Source organism: Coregonus clupeaformis, chromosome 8, assembly GCF_020615455.1.
Source record: "Coregonus clupeaformis isolate EN_2021a chromosome 8, ASM2061545v1, whole genome shotgun sequence".
NCBI lineage: Eukaryota > Metazoa > Chordata > Actinopteri > Salmoniformes > Salmonidae > Coregonus > Coregonus clupeaformis.
In genome coordinates, this window is record NC_059199.1 from 17688575 (window position 1) to 17707578 (window position 19004).

A 19004-nucleotide genomic window follows, 5' to 3' on the forward strand; every position below is an offset into this window, starting at 1 on the left:
TTGTGAGGAAGTGTATACTGGCTTTGGCGTCTCCTGATGGACAAACAGTACTATTGCCGTTTTTCTTGTTTTTCAAGCAAAGTTATTTTAAGGTAGTATGCGCGCACACTCGTTCGGTTCGCCTAGCCGACTGAGTTGGGTTACACTGTAATTTTATTTTTGGTGTTGATTAGTTATTCTGGTGATGGGAAGATAAACTGCACTGTTTCCAGCAAATAATTAGCCTAGGCTCAGAAGAGACAGTCATTAAGCTGCCAGCTACACAGAGAGATAGATGGGACACATTTTCAATTCACTGGTATTTAGCATTGTTTTTATCGATTGTAGGGCTGTAGCCACTTAATTCTTGTAGTTTTTACTTGAAAGAATAAAACCCTCAATCACAAAAATTACCATTGACACAATACAGCCAAGGCCGCGCACCGCTGCCACTCGCTCTGCTCACCTCAGCATCGGCCACTCCCACACAGCTTGCAAGCTAGCGCTCGTCATGGAAATGGGCGTGGTGAATTTGGACCAATCCCTGACAACCCATACATCCAAACGTAGCTACGAAGCTCTACTTAGTAACCCGCTATCTTTTTTGGTGTCTGAGAACATCTGAATGACAGAAGTGAAGGAAAAACGTTTTACCTTATATTTCATTCCAAGGATGTCTGATGACCGTAAAACACCCTCAGGACATTCCAATACTTGTTGGCAATACAGTGTCACATCGATCTTACTCAGGTAGAGTGAGGAATACCATTTGCAAAGAGCAAATATAAACACATCGCAAAACAATGACCTGTGGCAAATTCAATTGATTGGACATTATTTGGAAAGGCACACACCTGTCTATATAAGGTCCCACAGTTGACAGTGCATGTAAGAGCAAAAACCAAGGCATGAGGTCAAAGGAATTGTCCGTAGAGCTCCGAGACAGGATTGTGTCGAGGCACAGATCTGGAGAAGGGTACCAAAAAATGTCTGCAGCATTGAAGGTCCCCAAGAACACAGTGGCCTCCATCATTCATAAATGGAAGAAGTTTGGAACCACCAAGACTCTTCCTAGAGCTGACTGCCCGGCCAAACTGAGCAATCGGGGGAGAAGGGCCTTTGACAGAGAGGTGACCATGAACCCGATGTTAACTCTGACAGAGTTCTGGAGTTCCTCCTGGGAGATGGCGGAACCTTCCAGAAGGACAACCATCTCTGCAGCACTCCACCAATCAGGCCTTTATAGTAGATTGGCCAGACGGAAGCCACTCCTCAGTAAAAGGCACATGAGAGCCTGCTTGGTGTTTGCCAAAAGGCACCTAAAGACTCTCAGACCATGAGAAACAATATTCTCTGGTCTGATGAAACCAAGATTGAATTCTTTACCCTGAATGCCAAGCGTCACGTCTGGAGGAAACCTGGCACCATCCCAACGGTGAAGCTTGGTGGTGGCGGCATCATGCTGTGGGGATGTTTTTCAGTGGCAGGGACTGGGAAACTATTCAGGCTTGAGGGAAAGATGAATGGAGCAAAGTACAAAGAGATCGTTGATGAAAACCTGCTCCTGAGTGCTCGGAACCTCAGACTGGGCGAAGGTTCACCTTCCAACAGGACAATGACCCTAAGCACACAGCCAAGTCAACTCAGGAGTGGCTTAGGGACAAGTCTCTGAATGTCATTGTGGCCCAGCCAGAGCCCAGACTTGAACCTGATGGAACATCGCTGGAGAGACCTGAAAATAGCTGTGCAGTAACGCTCCCCATCCAATCTGACAGCGCTTGAGAGGATCTGCAGAGAAGAATGGGGGAAACTCCCCAAATACAGGTGTGCCAAGCTTGTAGCATCATACCCAAGAAGACTCGAGGCTGTAATCGCTTCCAAAGGTGCTTCAACAAAGTACTGAGTAAAGGGTCTGAATACTTACAGTGGGGAAAAAAAGTATTTAGTCAGCCACCAATTGTGCAAGTTCTCCCACTTAAAAAGATGAGAGAGGCCTGTAATTTTCATCATAGGTACACGTCAACTATGACAGACAAAATGAGAGAAAAAAATCCAGAAAATCACATTGTAGGATGTTTTATGAATTTATTTGCAAATGATGGTGGAAAATAAGTATTTGGTCAATAACAAAAGTTTCTCAATACTTTGTTATATACCCTTTGTTGGCAATGACACAGGTCAAACGTTTCTGTAAGTCTTCACAAGGTTTTCACACACTGTTGCTGGTATTTTGGCCCATTCCTTCATGCAGATCTCCTCTAGAGCAGTGATGTTTTGGGGCTGTCACTGGGCAACACGGACTTTCAACTCCCTCCAAAGATTTTCTATGGGGTTGAGATCTGGAGACTGGCTAGGCCACTCCAGGACCTTGAAATGCTTCTTACGAAGCCACTCCTTCGTTGCCCGGGCGGTGTGTTTGGGATCATTGTCATGCTGAAAGACCCAGCCACGTTTCATCTTCAATGCCCTTGCTGATGGAAGGAGAGAAGGGCCTTCACCTACTGTGAAGCATGGGGGTGGAAACATCATGCTTTGGGGCTGTTTTTCTGCAAAGGGACCAGGACGACTGATCCATGTAAAGGAAGGTTTTCACTCAAAATCTCACGATACATGGCCCCATTCATTCTTTCCTTTACACGGATCAGTCGTCCTGGTCCCTTTGCAGAAAAACAGCCCCAAAGCATGATGTTTCCACCCCCATGCTTCACAGTAGGTATGGTGTTCTTTGGATGCAACTCAGCATTCTTTGTCCTCCAAACACGACGAGTTGAGTTTTTACCAAAAAGTTATATTTTGGTTTCATCTGACCATATGACATTCTCCCAATCCTCTTCTGGATCATCCAAATGCACTCTAGCAAACTTCAGATGGGCCTGGACATGTACTGGCTTAAGCAGGGGGACACGTCTGGCACTGCAGGATTTGAGTCCCTGGCGGCGTAGTGTGTTACTGATGGTAGGCTTTGTTACTTTGGTCCCAGCTCTCTGCAGGTCATTCACTAGGTCCCCCCCGTGTGGTTCTGGGATTTTTGCTCACCGTTCTTGTGATCATTTTGACCCCACGGGGTGAGATCTTGCGTGGAGCCCCAGATCGAGGGAGATTATCAGTGGTCTTGTATGTCTTCCATTTCCTAATAATTGCTCCCACAGTTGATTTCTTCAAACCAAGCTGCTTACCTATTGCAGATTCAGTCTTCCCAGCCTGGTGCAGGTCTACAATTTTGTTTATGGTGTCCTTTGACAGCTCTTTGGTCTTGGCCATAGTGGAGTTTGGAGTGTGACTGTTTGAGGTTGTGGACAGGTGTCTTTTATACTGATAACAAGTTCAAACAGGTGCCATTAATACAGGTAACGAGTGGAGGACAGAGGAGCCTCTTAAAGAAGAAGTTACAGGTCTGTGAGAGCAAGAAATCTTGCTTGTTTGTAGGTGACCAAATACTTATTTTCCACCATAATTTGCAAATAAATTCATAAAAAATCCTACAATGTGATTTTCTGGATTTTTTTTTCTCAATTTGTCTGTCATAGTTGACTTGTACCTATGATGAAAATTACAGGCCTCTCTCATCTTTTTAAGTGGGAGAACTTGCACAATTGGTAGCTGACTAAATATTTTTTTTCCCCTCTGTATGTAAATGTGATATTTCTGTTTTTAATTTTTATACATTTGCAAAAAAAACTAAAAGCTGTTTTTGCTTTGTTATTATGGGGTATTGTGTGTAGATTTAACCCATTTTAGAATAAGAATGTAACGTAACAAAATGTGGAAAAAGCCAAGGGTTCTGAATACTTTCCGAATGCACTGTATTTAAAGTCATTGGACCCAATCCAGGACCCGACTGGGATCCAGAATTTTAAATAATATCACGGATCTGGGCCGGATCTGATATGATTGTCACGGGTCTCGGGTATGTATAATTTTAACTGAATTGTCCGGAAGGACCTGTACAGATCCGAACGCGACTGCTGCAGTACAGTGAGAGAGAGAAAAATTCTATAATTTATGCTGCAGCTCATGCTTTTCACAAGAGTTGCGCATGTAGCTTGTTGTTGTTTTTGGCGAGTCATAAGTAATCAAGCCTGCTTCTTTCCCCGACTATGCCCTTTAGGCCTAGAAAAAATTAAGATTTTAAAAAAGCTTTTACTATAGCTTTTCCTGGGATTTCACGAGAAGAGGAATGGCCTATTGCAGAGAGGCTTGTGTAGCCTATAGCCCAGGGGTAGGCAACCCTGTTCCTGGAGTGCTGCAGGTACTTCAGGATATTGTTCCAACTAGGCACCACACCAACTAAGTTAATTGATCAGTTCAATGATTGCCTAAATTCAACACATCTGGTCTTCCAGGTCAGTTACATCAAAAACATGAAGTGCCAGCGGCACTCCAGGAGCAGGGTTGCCTACCCCTGCTATAGCCTGTTGCTCACTGGAACAGCTGGAAGAGAAAGGCTAGTGATGTGTAGCCGAGGTAAGAAACATAATATTATACTGAACAAAAATATTAATGCAACATGTAAAATGTTGGTCCCATGTTTCATGAGCTGAAATAAAAGATCCCAGAAATGTTCCATACGCACAAAAAGCTTATTTCGCTCATTTCGTGCACAAATTTGTTTACATCCCTGTTAGTGAGCATTTCTCCTTTGCCAATATATAGTGTGGCATATCAAGAAGATGATTAAACAGCATGACCTGTGTGTGCACCTTGTGCTGGGGACAAGAAAAGGCCACTAAAATGTGTAGTTTTGTCACGCAACACAATGCCACAGATGTCTCAAGTTTTGAGGGAGCATGCTGACTGCAGGAATGTCCACCAGAGCTGTTGCCAGAGAATGTAATGTTAATTTCTCTCCAACGTAGTTTTAGGAAATTTGGCAGTACAACCAACCGGCCTCACAACCGCAGACCACGTGTAACCATGCAAGCACCTCCACATCCGGCTTCTTCACCTGCGGGATCGTCTGAGACCAGCCACCCGGACAGCTGATGAAACTGAGGAGTATTTTGGTCTGTAATAAAGCCCTTTTGTGGGGAAAAACTCATTCTGAGTGGGTGGGCCTATGTCCTTCCAGGCCCAGCCATGGCTGCCCCTGCCCAGTCATGTGAAATCCATAGATTAGGGCCTAATTTATTTATTTCAGTTGACTGATTTCCTTATATGAACTGGCCGTTCAGTAGCTAAATATTAGGGCTGTAGGCTAAATATTTTCCAGTCAAAGTGCAAGAAAAAAAGTTAACAGATGATAAAATGACAGATCTAGTGCGTTCCTCCACGCTGCGCTCTGTGTTCCCGGGGCATGCAAAGCTCCTCTATTGATTAGGCCTACATTTTTAGACAATAACATTATTATACCTGGGCTACAACACAGTTCTATGAGGAATGTATAATTGTTGTCAAGTGAGTAAATAATTGTCCATAGGCTGTAAACTGCAGTGATGTAGGCTAATTTGAATAACCGCTCAAATGTTCTGTTTTGTTTCATGCCGAAGTAACTGCATAGGCCTACAGCCTAGGCCTGATTATGCAACCATTTGGATATATTCTCGAAAGTTCAGAAAGGTACATTTAAAAGATAACTCATATCATGTATTTTGTCAGGATGTAGCCCAGTGTTAAGATTGGCCTATAGGCATATATGGGCTTCTCCTTTCCAACTCCCTGCCCGTTCTTAATGATGTTGTCAGGTGGTCAGTGTGATGCAGTAGGACGAAGTCAGGCGCAGGACACAGAGCTAATTGAAAACGTACTTTACTCGTAGGTAACGTAAATCACATAACCTCCACGCAGGGAGGAACAAACCCGCTCACCAGACGACAACCAAACATGAACAAACACGCACAAAACACAGTGGGAGTCAGAGGGTTAAATAGGGAAGACATCAATACATAATGGGAACCAGGTGTGAACAATAAAGACAAAACAAGTAGAACACAGAAACAGAGCGGTAGCAGCTAGTACTCCGGCGACAACGAACGCCGAAGCTTGCCCGAGCAAGGAGGAGGAGCAGCCTCGGCTGAATCCGTGACAGTACAAGGAGAAGGGGCAGGTTTCGGGTCGAGAGCCAGACCCCCGGTGCATACACTAGAGCCTCACTGCGGTGGCGGTCGGCGCTCGCCTTTGTCGCCTGATGGCCCGTTGCAGGCGTACATGGGCAGCGTTCCAGGTCTCTTCCAGCGCCGAAACCACTCCTCCACCGCAGGTGCCTCGATCTGGCTCTGATGCCAAGGTGCCAGGACCGGCTGATAACCTAACACACACTGAAATGGAGAAAGGTTAGTGAAGGAGTGGCAGAGGGAGTTTTGGGCCATCTCTGCCCAGGGGATAAAACCCGACCACTCCCCCGGCCAGTCCTGGCAATAGGACCGCAGAAACCTACCCACATCCTGGTTCACTCTCTCCACCTGCCCATTACTCTCGGGGTGAAAACCTGAGGTCAGGCTGACCGAGATCCCCAGATGTTCCATAAACGCCCTCCAGACCTCGCCGCCCGGATGTACTCCAGATTGCGGTGGTCAGTCAAAATGAGAAAAGGGTGTTTAGCCCCCTCAAGCCAATGCCTCCACACTTTCAGAGCTTTAACTACAGCTAACAGCTCCCGGTCCCCCACATCATAGTTGCGTTCCGCCGGGCTGAGCTTCTTCGAAAAGAAAGCACAGGGGCGGAGTTTTGGTGGCGTACCCGAGCGCTGAGACAGTGCAGCTCCTATCCCAGCCTCGGATGCGTCCACCTCTACTGTGAACGCTAAAGGAGGGATCCGGATGAGCCAGCACTGGAGCCGAGGTAAACAGGTCCTTCAGGTGACCAAACGCCCTGTCTGCCTCGGTTGACCACTGCAGTCGCACCGGTCCCCCACTTCAGCAAGGAGGTAATGGGAGCCGCTACCTGACCAAAGCCCCGGATAAACCTCCAGTAGTAGATGGCAAACCCTAAGAATCACTGCATCTCCTTAACAGTGGTTGGAGTCGGCCAATTACGCACGGCCGAAATGCGGTCAATCTCCATCTCCACCCCTGACGCGGACAGGCGGTGCCCTAGGAAGGAGACAGACTTTTGAAAGAACAGACATTTCTCCGCCTTTGACGTACAGGTCATGTTCCAACAGTCGACCAAGCACCTTGCGCACCAGGGACACATGCTCGGCTCGTGTAGCGGACTATATGAGAATATCATCTATATACACCACTACACCCTGTCCGTGCAGGTCCCTGAAAATCGAATCTACAAAGGATTGGAAGACTGATGGCACGTTCATCAACCCTTATGGCATGACGAGGTACTCAGTGCCCAGATGTGGTACTAAATGCCGTCTTCCACTCATCTCCCTCCCGGATACGCACCAGGTTGTACGCGCTCCTGAGATCCAATTTTATGAAGAAGCGCGCCCTGTGCAATGACTCCGTCATACTAGCAATGAGCGGTAGTGGATAACTGTACTTGACAGTGATCTGATTTAGACCCCAGTAGTCAATGCACGGGCGTAAACCATCCTTCTTCACAAAAAAGAAACTCAATGAGACAGGTGAAGTGGATGGCCGAATGTATCCCTGCCCCAGAGATTCGGAGACATGTTTCCATAGCCGCCGTCTCTTCCTGTGACAGGGGATACACGTGACTCTGGGGAAGTGCAGCGCCTACCTGGAGGTTTATCGCACAATACCCCTGTCGATGGGGTGGTAATTGAGTCGCCTTCTTTTTACAGAAGGCGAGAGCCAAATCGGCATAGTCGGGGGGAATGTGCATGGTGGAGACCTGGTTTGGACTTTCCACCGTAGTTGCCCCTATGAAAACACCTACACACCTCCCCGAGCACTGACTTGACCATCCCTTGAGAGCCCTCTGTTGCCATGAAATCGTGGGGTCATGAGAAGTTAACCAGGGAAGCCCCAACACAACTGGAAACGCAGGAGAATCAGATAGAGACTAATTCTCCTCATGACCCTCCTGCGTCTTCATCCAGAGTGGAGCTGTGACCTCCCTAATCAGGCCTGACCCTAAAGGGCAACTATCTAAGGCATGAACAGGGAAGGGCACATCAACAGGAACAATAGGAATCCCTAAACTATGGGAAAACTGACAATCAACAAAGTTCCCAGCTGCGCCTGAATCTACGAACGCCTTATGCTGGGAATGAGGGGAAAACTCTGGAAATAAGATATCAATACACATATGCGCAACAGGGAGCTCTGGGTGAGTCGGGTGCCTACTCACCTGAGACGGTCCACCAGTGCTCTGCCTACGGCCTCGACTCCCTAAAGACCCTCCCCAGCACCAACCAGCAGTGTGTCCTCTGCGGCCACAGTTGGTGCAGGAGATGGCCCTTCCGGTCTCCCTAAGCGCAGCACCTCTGAGCTCCATAGGGGTAGGGTCGGAGGTGCTGGGGGATGGAATGGACGGCCCCTGATCCGGACGTCCGCGGGTTGCCAACAGGTTATCCAGCCTTATCGACATATAGTTGGTCCAGGGTAAGGGTGGTGTCCCTGCAGGCCAGTTCCCGATGAACATCCTCCCGTAGGCTGCATCGGTAGTGGTTGATCAGGGCCGTCTCATTCCATCCTGCGCTGGCAGCCAGAGTCCTGAAGTCCAGTGCAAAGTCCTGTGTGCTCCTCTTCCCCTGTCTGAGGTGGAATAGACATTCCCCCGACGCTCTCCCCTCCAGTGGATGATCGAATACCGCCCGAAAGCGGCGGATAAAATCCTCATAGCGTACTGACGCTGCGTCTATTCCTCCCCACTCGGCGTTGGCCCACTCGACTCCACAGCTCTACCTGGAGCAGAAAACCCTGGCACCCGGCAGCTGTACCATCGTATGCCCTCGGGAGCGAGAGCCGAATCCCACTGGACCCAGGTGACGAAGGGGTGGACAGCGGTGTGGGTGGTTGTGTAGTTGGAGAAGGTGTAGGATAACCACCTCTCTCCCATCGCTCCATGGTGTTCAACACGCGCTCCATTGCGGTGCCGAGAGTCTGGATCATGGTCGCCTGCTGTTGGACACGTTCCTCCATTGATCTGGACGAAATGAATGTACCTGCTGACTCCATTAAAGGTGCGTGTTTCTGTCAGGAGGTCAGTGTGATGCGGTAGGACGAAGTCAGGCGCAGGACATAGAGTGAATCGATAACATACTTTACTCGTAGGTAACATAAATCACATAACCTCCACGCAGGTAGAAACAAACCCGCTCACCAGACGACAACTAAACATGAACAAACACGCACAAAACACAGTGGGAGTCAGAGGGTTAAATAGGGAAGACATCAACACATAATGTGAACCAGGTGTGAACAATAAAGACAAAACAAGTAGAACACAGAAACATAGATCGGTAGCAGCCAGTACTCGAACCCCGAACCCTGCCCGAGCAAGAAGGAGGAGCAGCCTCGGCTGAATCCGTGACAGCTGTAGCCTATTTTACATTCAGCATGCAAGAGCAAACGAAAATGTGCATCTCTCTTCCAATAAGCTATTAGTAGGCTAAAGAAATACATTGAAATAAGTAAACAACAAGCTTTTGTAGTCTGGCTTTTCCTGGGATTTAAGAGGAATAGCCATGGCAGTGGAGAGGCCAGGTGCGTAATTGCGCAACGGAACTTTGACAGACAGGCTCGAGATGTAGCCTATAGCTTAAATTAGAAGCGTATTCATATTAGCCCATAATTCATAAGCTCAATGTTAGGCTTAATACTGCAGTGAATATATCCAGTGAATTTACACAGCGAAATAAAAAATAGTTTATTAGACAATGAAATTATAGGTAGCCTGAACACTATGTGTGCTCGGGCTGAGTGCGCTTCCACCCAGTCCCCTGGTACCAGCTCTAAAAGCTACCCAATTGTTTCAGTTTTTTAGGGACAAGAAATGTATCTTACCTAGCCTACATCAACACAATGTAATGAAGAATGTTATTATTGTTTTCAGGTGAGTAGCCTGCAAAACTCTAATCTAGGCTGTAAACTGCAGTGAATAGCCTATCTCATTTGATTAACCGCTCAAAAGCCTGGCACATTGAATGCGTATTGAATGCATATTCATTTAGAAATAACTACATCTAGCCTGTCTGATTGGGCAACCATTTAGGGGTTTTTTCTCTGCAGTTTAGCCTAGAAGGTCCAGGCACATTAGCTGGCCAGTAATATGGTGTATTTTGTCAGGATGTATCGGCTAACAGAAACATGCTAATGTGGGGATCTATTTTCTTATAACTAGATGTGATGCCTAGCTTAGAAAGAATACATTAATGATTAAACATAATAGGTTTGTGCTGTACTGATATAGATTGTTTAACATAACAAGCTGTGATTAATGTGAGGAACCGTTAGGGGGTAGGCTGAGACAGACTTGTGACTCACACACACACACACTGCCTCTTTGTTAAACTGCTCAAGGACATGTGTTCTGCTACAATGAAGAAGAACAAACTACGTCTGAGGTTGCTGACTCGAGACAAGTTGTAAAGATAACAACTAATGCCTGGCAACAGTGAAGCGCCAAGAGGCTGGAACAAGCCTGAGCGCCAACGATAGGTTGGGTAAGTTTAAACCACACCCAGCCTCTACTCTGACAGGCCCAGCAGGGAGCGGGAACTATCTCTGTCAGAGTATTTAAAGAAGAACTTATAACAATAGCTCAGTTCTCTGACTGCCCTGCGAACATCATATTTACCATTCAAGTGTTTGCATTAATTAAAATACTAGTCTATTTTAGAAGACGTGTATTGACCTCTTTTTGTTCCTATACCAGATTTGAATTGACGCAATTTAACACTAATATGTGGATTTCTAGTGGCGCGCATATGCATTATGATAATTATGCACGCGGAGGAAGTTGAATCCATCATTATTCCCATCAGACCCACTCCTTGAATGTCCTACTCCTTGAAGTTTGCAGTTGTCTAAAAAACACTATTTTGCTCATCATATATTTTTTTTAACTTTTTTAGTGTGTGTACTTTACTCTATTTATATTTGGGATATCGCTTTTCAATGGTAATAGTAAAAAAAACGCCGGGGGAAGGAAATATATAGGGTGACTTCTTGTTGAAGTTAAGGTTGAATGCTTAAGTGTACTCAGTCCTCGTTAGTATAGTGGTCAGTATCCCCGCCTGTCACGCGGGAGACCGGGGTTCAATTCCCCGACGGGGAGGAATTATGTTTTTTAAATTGTATTCTGTTCGAGAGAGAACCCTCATAGTAGAAGGCAATTCATATCTTGACTTTACCCCCTTTCTATTTTGAGATTCTATAATAATGACATCCTGAATATGGCTGCCCCCTCCCATTTAGAATGAAACTCCATGTAAATTAGAATGAGATCACAGACAGCCACACATCAAGGGCCAGGTTTCACGAGCACATTCAGTCCTCGTTAGTATAGTGGTCAGTATTCCAGATTTGATTTATGTTGTTTGAACATACAGCACGAGGACAGTTGCGTTTAACACATTCCTATTGGAATCGAATCTTGACGTTCAGAAATGGGAATCGACACCGAGAGTCGAGGAATCAATTATTTTGGAGTCGACTCTCCACCACTACGTCATCGTCGTTAACAGTTGGAAAAATGGCAGAGAAAGGCAAGCGACAGCATCGAAGTCCTGTATGGCAATACTTTGAGAAGGAAATGCAATCTTTGCGAGGTGGAATTGAGGTACAGTAATGGTAGTACAGGTGCAATGCTTAACCATCTGAAAAGTAGCACCGTGACACCCAAACCGTTGCTGGCAGCAGCGCAGATGCATTGTGAATTCACATGGAATTGTATGCATTTTTCTTATAGTTTTAACGGAAGTTTTAACGTTAAGAAAAAAAAAAGTGTGAATATGAATCCAACAAGGACCATACAATTTATAAATATAAAGCCAACTAGGACCATGTAATTTAAATATGAATCTGGTTCAGAGGACCATATAATGTATACATATTAATCTGTCTCGAGGGAACATATAACGTTAGTGTTTATAGATATGAATCCGGCTCGAAGGACCATACCATTAATATACTGAACAAACATGCAAATGCAACATGCAACAATTTCTTTAATATATACTGAACAAAAATATAAATGCTACATGCAACAATTTCAAAGATTTAACTGAGTTACAGTTAATAAATTAAATCAGTCAATAGAAATAAATTCATTAGGCCCTAATCTATGGATTTCACATGACTGGGCAGGGGCGCAGCCATCGGTGGGCCTGGGAGGACATAGGCCCACCCACTTGGGAGCCAGGTCCACCCACTGGGGAGCCAGGCCCAGTTAATCAGAGTTTTTCCCCACAAAAGGGCATTATTACAGACAGAAATACTCCTCAATTTCATCAGCTGTCCGGGTGGCTGGTCTCAGATGATCCCACAGGTGAAGAAGCTGGATGTGGAGGTCCTGGGCTGGAGTGGTTACACATGGTCCAAGATGGCGTAGTAGTGCAGTTCTGTTTTTGTCGTGTGTCTGTAAATAGCCTGTAAATACCCTGTTTTTTGGGGGGGTTTTTTGTACATATTTCCCTATCAGACTTTTCATCCTTCTACAAAATATACTTTCCTGCAACCCGCCTCACTCAATGTGGAACGGATTATATTATTGACTTACCTTTTATCTAGAATCTCCAGTTGAAACTAGCTAGCCAGCTAACTAGCTACTTGCTATTAGCCACAGTTAGCGGTATTTCACCCAGAACATTGGATTTTTCTGCGGGATTAATTTAATCACTGGACATTAATCACCGGATCGCAACTAGCTAGCCGCAACCGAATGGATGTTGCTGTCTGGCTAATCACCACTGCCCCCGATGCAAGCACCAGTTAGCCTCGAGCTAGCCTAGAGCCAGGCTCATATCTACCTCTAGGTCTACCGGACGGGAGTAGCCAGCTAACTAGCTACTTGCTATCAGCTACCGTTAGCGGTTTTTCACCATTGTCCGTGGCCTGCACCACTCACCAGCCAGCTCTAGTCTGGACTATTATTCGGCCAGTCTGCACAGCGCGTTATCGACCCAGAACATATCAGTTTTTCTGCCGGAATCACTGAATCACTGGACCTTTAACTCCGGATTCATCGCTACTAGCTAGCTGCAACAAAATGGACGTTGTGGTCTGGCTAATCATCCTGAGCTAGGCCCATCTCCCGGCTATCTACCTCTCTGTCAACCGGACGGGACCACCTAGTGTTGACACGGAGCCCCGCCGATCCTACACGACTGGTCTGCCGACGAAATCGTCTGATGTGGTTACAACAGGCTTCCCGTTACGACGTCGACCACGAAGATTCCATCTGCTAGCCCCGGCCCGCTAGCACACGCTAGCCGTGGCCTCTTGCTCGCTAGTGCTTTAGCAGCCCCCGAACTACCTCCGAACTATCCTATTGCTGTTCACCGGACCTTATGATAACTCAGCTATTCAGCTGATGTCTGCTGGACTGTTCCTTTTTACGGTACCGCATCCTGTTTATGTTTAGCCTCAGCCCAAACTGTGTCGTCATTACCAGCTGTTGTCTTAGCTCTCTCAAATTACACCTGTGATTGCTTTATGCCTCTCTCCCATCTCAATATGGTTAGCTTATTGTTGTTTCGGTTATTTCTAATTGTACTATTTCACTGTAGATCCCCCAGCCCAACTAAACCTGCCTTAGATAGCTCCTTTGTCCCAACCCCCATACACGCGGAGACCGACTCAATTGGTGCCTCCAGTGATGCTATCTCTTTCATTGTTACCCAACGCTTAGGTTTACCTCCACTTTACTCATATCCTTCCATATCGTTGTCTGTACATAATGCCCTGAATCTTTTCTATAACGCCCGGAAATCTGCTCCCTTTATTCTATGTACCCAACGCACTAGAAGACCAGTTCTTAAAGCCTTTAGCCGTATCCTTATTCTAGTCCTCCTCTGTTCCTCCGGTGATGTAGAGGCTAACCCAGGCCCTGCAGCCCTCAGTATCACTCCTACTCCCCAGGCGCTATCATTTGCTGACTTCTGTAATCGCAAAAGCCTTGGTTTCCTGCATGTAAATATCAGAAGTCTACTTCCTAAGTTTGAGTTATTCACTGCGTTAGCACACTCCGCCAACCCTGATGTTCTAGCAGTGTCTGAATCCTGGCTTAGGAAGGCCACCAAAAATTCTGAAATTTCCATCCCCAACTATAACATTTTCCATCTAGATAGAACTGCCAAAGGGGGTGGAGTTGCAATCTACTGTAGAGATAGCCTGCAGAGCTCTATCATACTATCCAGGTCTGTGCCCAAACAGTTTGAGCTTCTACTTCTAAAAAATCCACCTTTCCAGAAATAAGTATCTCACTGTTGCCGCTTGCTACAGACCCCCTCAGCCCCCAGCTGTGCCCTGGACACCATATGTGAATTGATTGCCCCCCATTTATCCTCAGAGTTCGTACTGCTTGGTGACCTAAATTGGGATATGCTTAATACCCCGGCCATCCTACAATCCAAACTAGATGCCCTCAATCTCACGCAAATTATCAACGAACCTACCAGGTACAACCCTAAATCCGTAAACATGGGTACCCTCATAGATATCATCCTGACTAACTTACCCTCTAAATACACCTCAGCTGTCTTCAACCAGGATCTCAGCGATCACTGCCTTATTGCCTGCGTCCGTAACGGGTCCGCGGTCAAACGACCACCCCTCATCACTGTCAAACGCTCCCTAAAACACTTTAGCGAGCAGGCCTTCCTAATTGACCTGGCCCAGGTATCCTGGATGGATGTAGATCTCATTCCGTCAGTAGAGGATGCCTGGTTGTTCTTTAAAAGTAATTTCCTCTCAATCTTAAATAAACATGCCCCATTCAAAAAATACTGAACTAAGAACAGATATAGCCCCTGGTTCTCCTCAGACTTGACTGCCCTTGACCAGCACAAAAACATCCTGTGGCGTACTGCATTAGCATCAAATAGCCCCCGCGATATGCAACTTTTCAGGGAAGTTAGGAACCAAGCAGTCAGGAAAGCAAAGGCTAACTTTTTCAAACAGAAATGTGCATCCTGTAGCACTAACTCCAAAAAGTTTTGGGACACTGTAAAGTCCATGGAGAATAAGAGCACTTCCTCCCAGCTGCCCACTGCACTGAGGCTAGGAAACTATCACCACCGATAAATCTACAATAATCGAGAATTTCAACAAGCATTTTGCTACGGCTGACCATGCTTTCCACCTGGCTACCACTACCCCGGCAACCAACTCTGCACCCTCCGCTGCAACTTGCCCATGCCCCCCCCCCCCCCCCCGCTTCTCCTTCACACAAATTCAGACAGCTGATGTTCTGAAATAGCTGCAAAATCTGGTCCCCTACAAATCAGCTGGGCTAGACAATCTGGACCCTTTCTTTCTAAAACTAGCCGCCGAAATTGTCGCAACCCCTATTACTAGCCTGTTCAACCTCTCTTTCGTAACGTCTGAGATCCCCAGAGATTGGAAAGCTGCCGCGGTCATCCCCCTCTTCAAAGGGGGTGACACTCTATATCCAAACTGTTACAGACCTATATCCATCCTGCCCTGCCTTTCGAAAGTATTTGAAAGCCAAGTTAATAAACAGATCACCGACCATTTCGAATACCACCGTACCTTCTCCGCTATGCAATCCGGTTTCCGAGCTGGTCATGGGTGCACTTCAGCCACGCTCAAGGTCCTAAACGATATTATAACCGCGATTGATAATAGACAGTACTGTGCAGCCGTCTTCATCGACCTGGCCAAGGCTTTCGACTCTGTCAACCACCGCATTCTTATTGGCAGACTAAATAGCCTTGGTTTCTCAAATGACTGCCTCGCCTGGTTCACCAACTACTTCTCAGATAGAGTTCAATGTGTCAAATCGGAGGGCCTGTTGTCTGGACCTATGGCAGTCTCTATGGGGGTGCCACAGGGTTCAATTCTTGGGCCGACACTTTTCTCCGTGTATATCAATGATGTCGATCTTGCTGCTGGTGACTCTCAGATCCACCTCTACGCAGACGACACCATTTTGTATACATCTGGCCCTTCATTGGACACTGTGTTAACAAACCTCCAAACGAGCTTCAATGCCATACAACACTCCTTCAGTAGCCTCCAACTGCTCTTAAACAATAGTAAAACTAAATGCATGCTCTTCAATCGAACGCTGCTGGCACCCGCCCACCCGACTAGAATCACCACTCTCGACGGGTCTGACCTAGAGTATGTGGACAACTACAAATACCTAGGTGTCTGGTTAGACTGTAAACTCTCCTTCCAGACTCACATTAAGAATCTCCAATCCAAAGTTAAATCTAGAATCGGCTTCCTATTTCGCAACAAAGCCTCCTTCACTCATGCTGCCAAACATGCCCTCGTAAAACTGACTATCCTACCGATCCTTGACTTCGCGATGTCATTTACAAAATAGCCTCCAACACTCTACTCAGCAAATTGGATGTAGTCTATCACAGTGCCATCCGTTTTGTCTCCAAAGCCCCATACACTACCCACCACTGTGACCTGTACGCTCTTGTTGGCTGGTCCTCACTACATATTCGTCGTCAAACCCACTGCCTCCAGGCCATCTATAAATCACTGCTAGGCAAATCCCCGCCTTATCTTAGCTCAATGGTCACCATAGCAGCACCCACCCGTAGTCTGCGCTCCAGCAGGTATATCTCACTGGTCATTCCCAAAGCCAACACCTCCTTTGGCCGCCATTCCTTCCAGTTCTCTGCGGCCAATGACTGGAACGAATTGCAAAAATCTCTGAAGCTGGAGACTCTTATTTCCCTCACTAACTTTAAGCATCAGTTGTCAGAGCACCTTACCGATCACTGCACCTGTACACAGCCCATCTGAAATTAGCCCACCCAACTACCTCATCCCTATATTGTTATTTATTTTGCTCTTTTGCACCCCAGTATCTCTATTTGCACATAATCTCTTGCACATCTAGCATTCCAGTGTTAATACTATTGTAATTATTTTGCACTATAGCCTATTTATTGCCTTACCTCCATAACTTGCTACATTTGCACACACTGTATATATATTTTCTGTTGTATTTTTTGACTTTATGTTTTTTTACCCCATATGTAACTCTGTGTTGTTGTTTTTATCGCACTGCTTTGCTTTATCTTGGCCAGGTCGCAGTTGTAAATGAGAACTTGTTCTCAACTGGCTTACCTGGTTAAATAAAGGTGAAATAAAAAATTAAAAAATGGTCTGCGGTTGTGAGGCCGGTTGGATGTAATGCCAAATTCTCTAAAATGACATTGGAAGAAGCTTATGGTAGAGAAAATATCATTCAATTATCTGGCAACAGCTCTGTTGGACATTCTTGCAGTCAGCATGCCAACTGCACGCTCCCTCAAACTTGAGACATCTATGGCATTGTGTTGTGTGACAAAACTGCACATTTTAGAGTGGCCTTTTATTGTCCCCAGCACAAGATGCACCTGTGTAATGATCATGTTGTTTAATCAGCTTCTTGATATGCCACACCTTTCAGGTGGATGGATTATCTTGGGAGAAATGCTCACTAACAGGGACGTAAACAAATTTGTGCACAAAATTAAGATAAATAAGCTTTTTGTGCATATGGAACATTTCTGGGATCTTTTATTTCAATATATTTGCCTGCCTCTCCTGAGAACCCGGTATGTACACTACTTTACCAAAAGTATGTGGACACCTGCTCGTCGAACATCTCATTCCAAAATCATGGGCATTATTATGGATTTGGTCCCCTCTTTGCTGCTATAACAACCTCCATTTTTCTGGGAAGGCTTTGCGCAGGGAGTTGCTTCCATTCAGCCACAAGAGCATTAGTGAGGTCGGGCACTGATGTTGGGCGATTAGGCCTGGCTCGCAGTCGGTGTTCCAATTCATCCCATTTCTGTATGGACCTTGCTTTGTGCACGGGGACATTGTCATGCTGAAACAGGAAAGGGCCTTTCCCAAACAAAAATGGAAGCACAGAATCGTCTAGAATGTCATTGTATGCTGGAACTAAGGGGCCTAGCCCAAACCATGAAAAACAGCCCCAGACCATTATTCCTTCTCCACCAAACTTTACAGTTGGCACTATGCATTGAGGCAGGTATCATTCTCCTGGCATCCGCCAAACCCAGATTAGTCCGTCAGACTGCCAGATGGTGAAGCCTGATTCATCACTCCAGAGAACCCGTTTCCACTACTCCAGAATCCAATAGCTACTCCAGCCGACGCTTGTCATTGCGCATGGTGATCTTGCTATGGCTGCTCGGCCATAGAAACCAATTTCATGAAGTTCCCGACGAACAGTTATTGTGCTGACGTTGCTTCCAGAGGCAGTTTTGACCTCGGTACTGAGTGTTGCAACAGAGGACAGCCGATTATTACGCGCTTCAGCACTCGGCGGTCCCGTTCTGTGAGCTTGTGTGGCCTACCACTTCGCGGCTGAGCCGTTGTTGCTCCTAGACGTTTCCACTTCACAATAACAGCATTTATAGTTGACAGGGGCAGCTCTAGCAGTGCAGAAATTTGACGAACTGACTTGTTGGAAAGGTGGCATCTTATGACGGTGCCCCGTTGAAAGTCACTGAGATCTTCAGTAAGGCCATTCTACTGCAATGTTTGTCTATCTAGATTGCATGGATGTGTGCTCAATTTTATACACCTGTCAGCAACGGGTGTGCCTGAAATAGCTGAATCCACTAATTTGAAATAGTGTCTACATACTTTTGTATAAATAGTGTATATATAAAATTATATTCATGATTGTGGATGAATTTACTTCTGCCAGATGCCTTTTTATAGATTTTTGCGCTGAAGACCATTGCGCTACGTATTTGCACATTGAAAACCATTCAAAAAGGCTACAGAAGTTAGAAAACTATGTGGCTACTTCCTTGAAAATACTGCATCAATTTCATTGCGTGTAGACACAACCATTGGAACAACATTTTGTTGTGTCATAAACTCCATGTAGAATGAGATCACAGATAGCCAGAGGTCAAGGGTCAGAGTCACTGCCACAACAAGTCTCTGTGACGCAATTGGTTATGGTGTTAAACTGTTAATATAAAGGTTGGT

At 45.9% G+C, this 19004-nt stretch overlaps 1 non-coding gene across 1 annotated transcript; it reads left to right on the plus strand.

Annotated features, from left to right (window-relative positions):
* The first annotated feature begins 11043 nt into the window (after positions 1-11043).
* On the plus strand, positions 11044-11115 carry trnad-guc. Its single transcript has one exon. It is a non-coding gene; the product is annotated as a tRNA-Asp (tRNA).
* The last annotated feature ends 7889 nt before the right edge of the window (positions 11116-19004 follow it).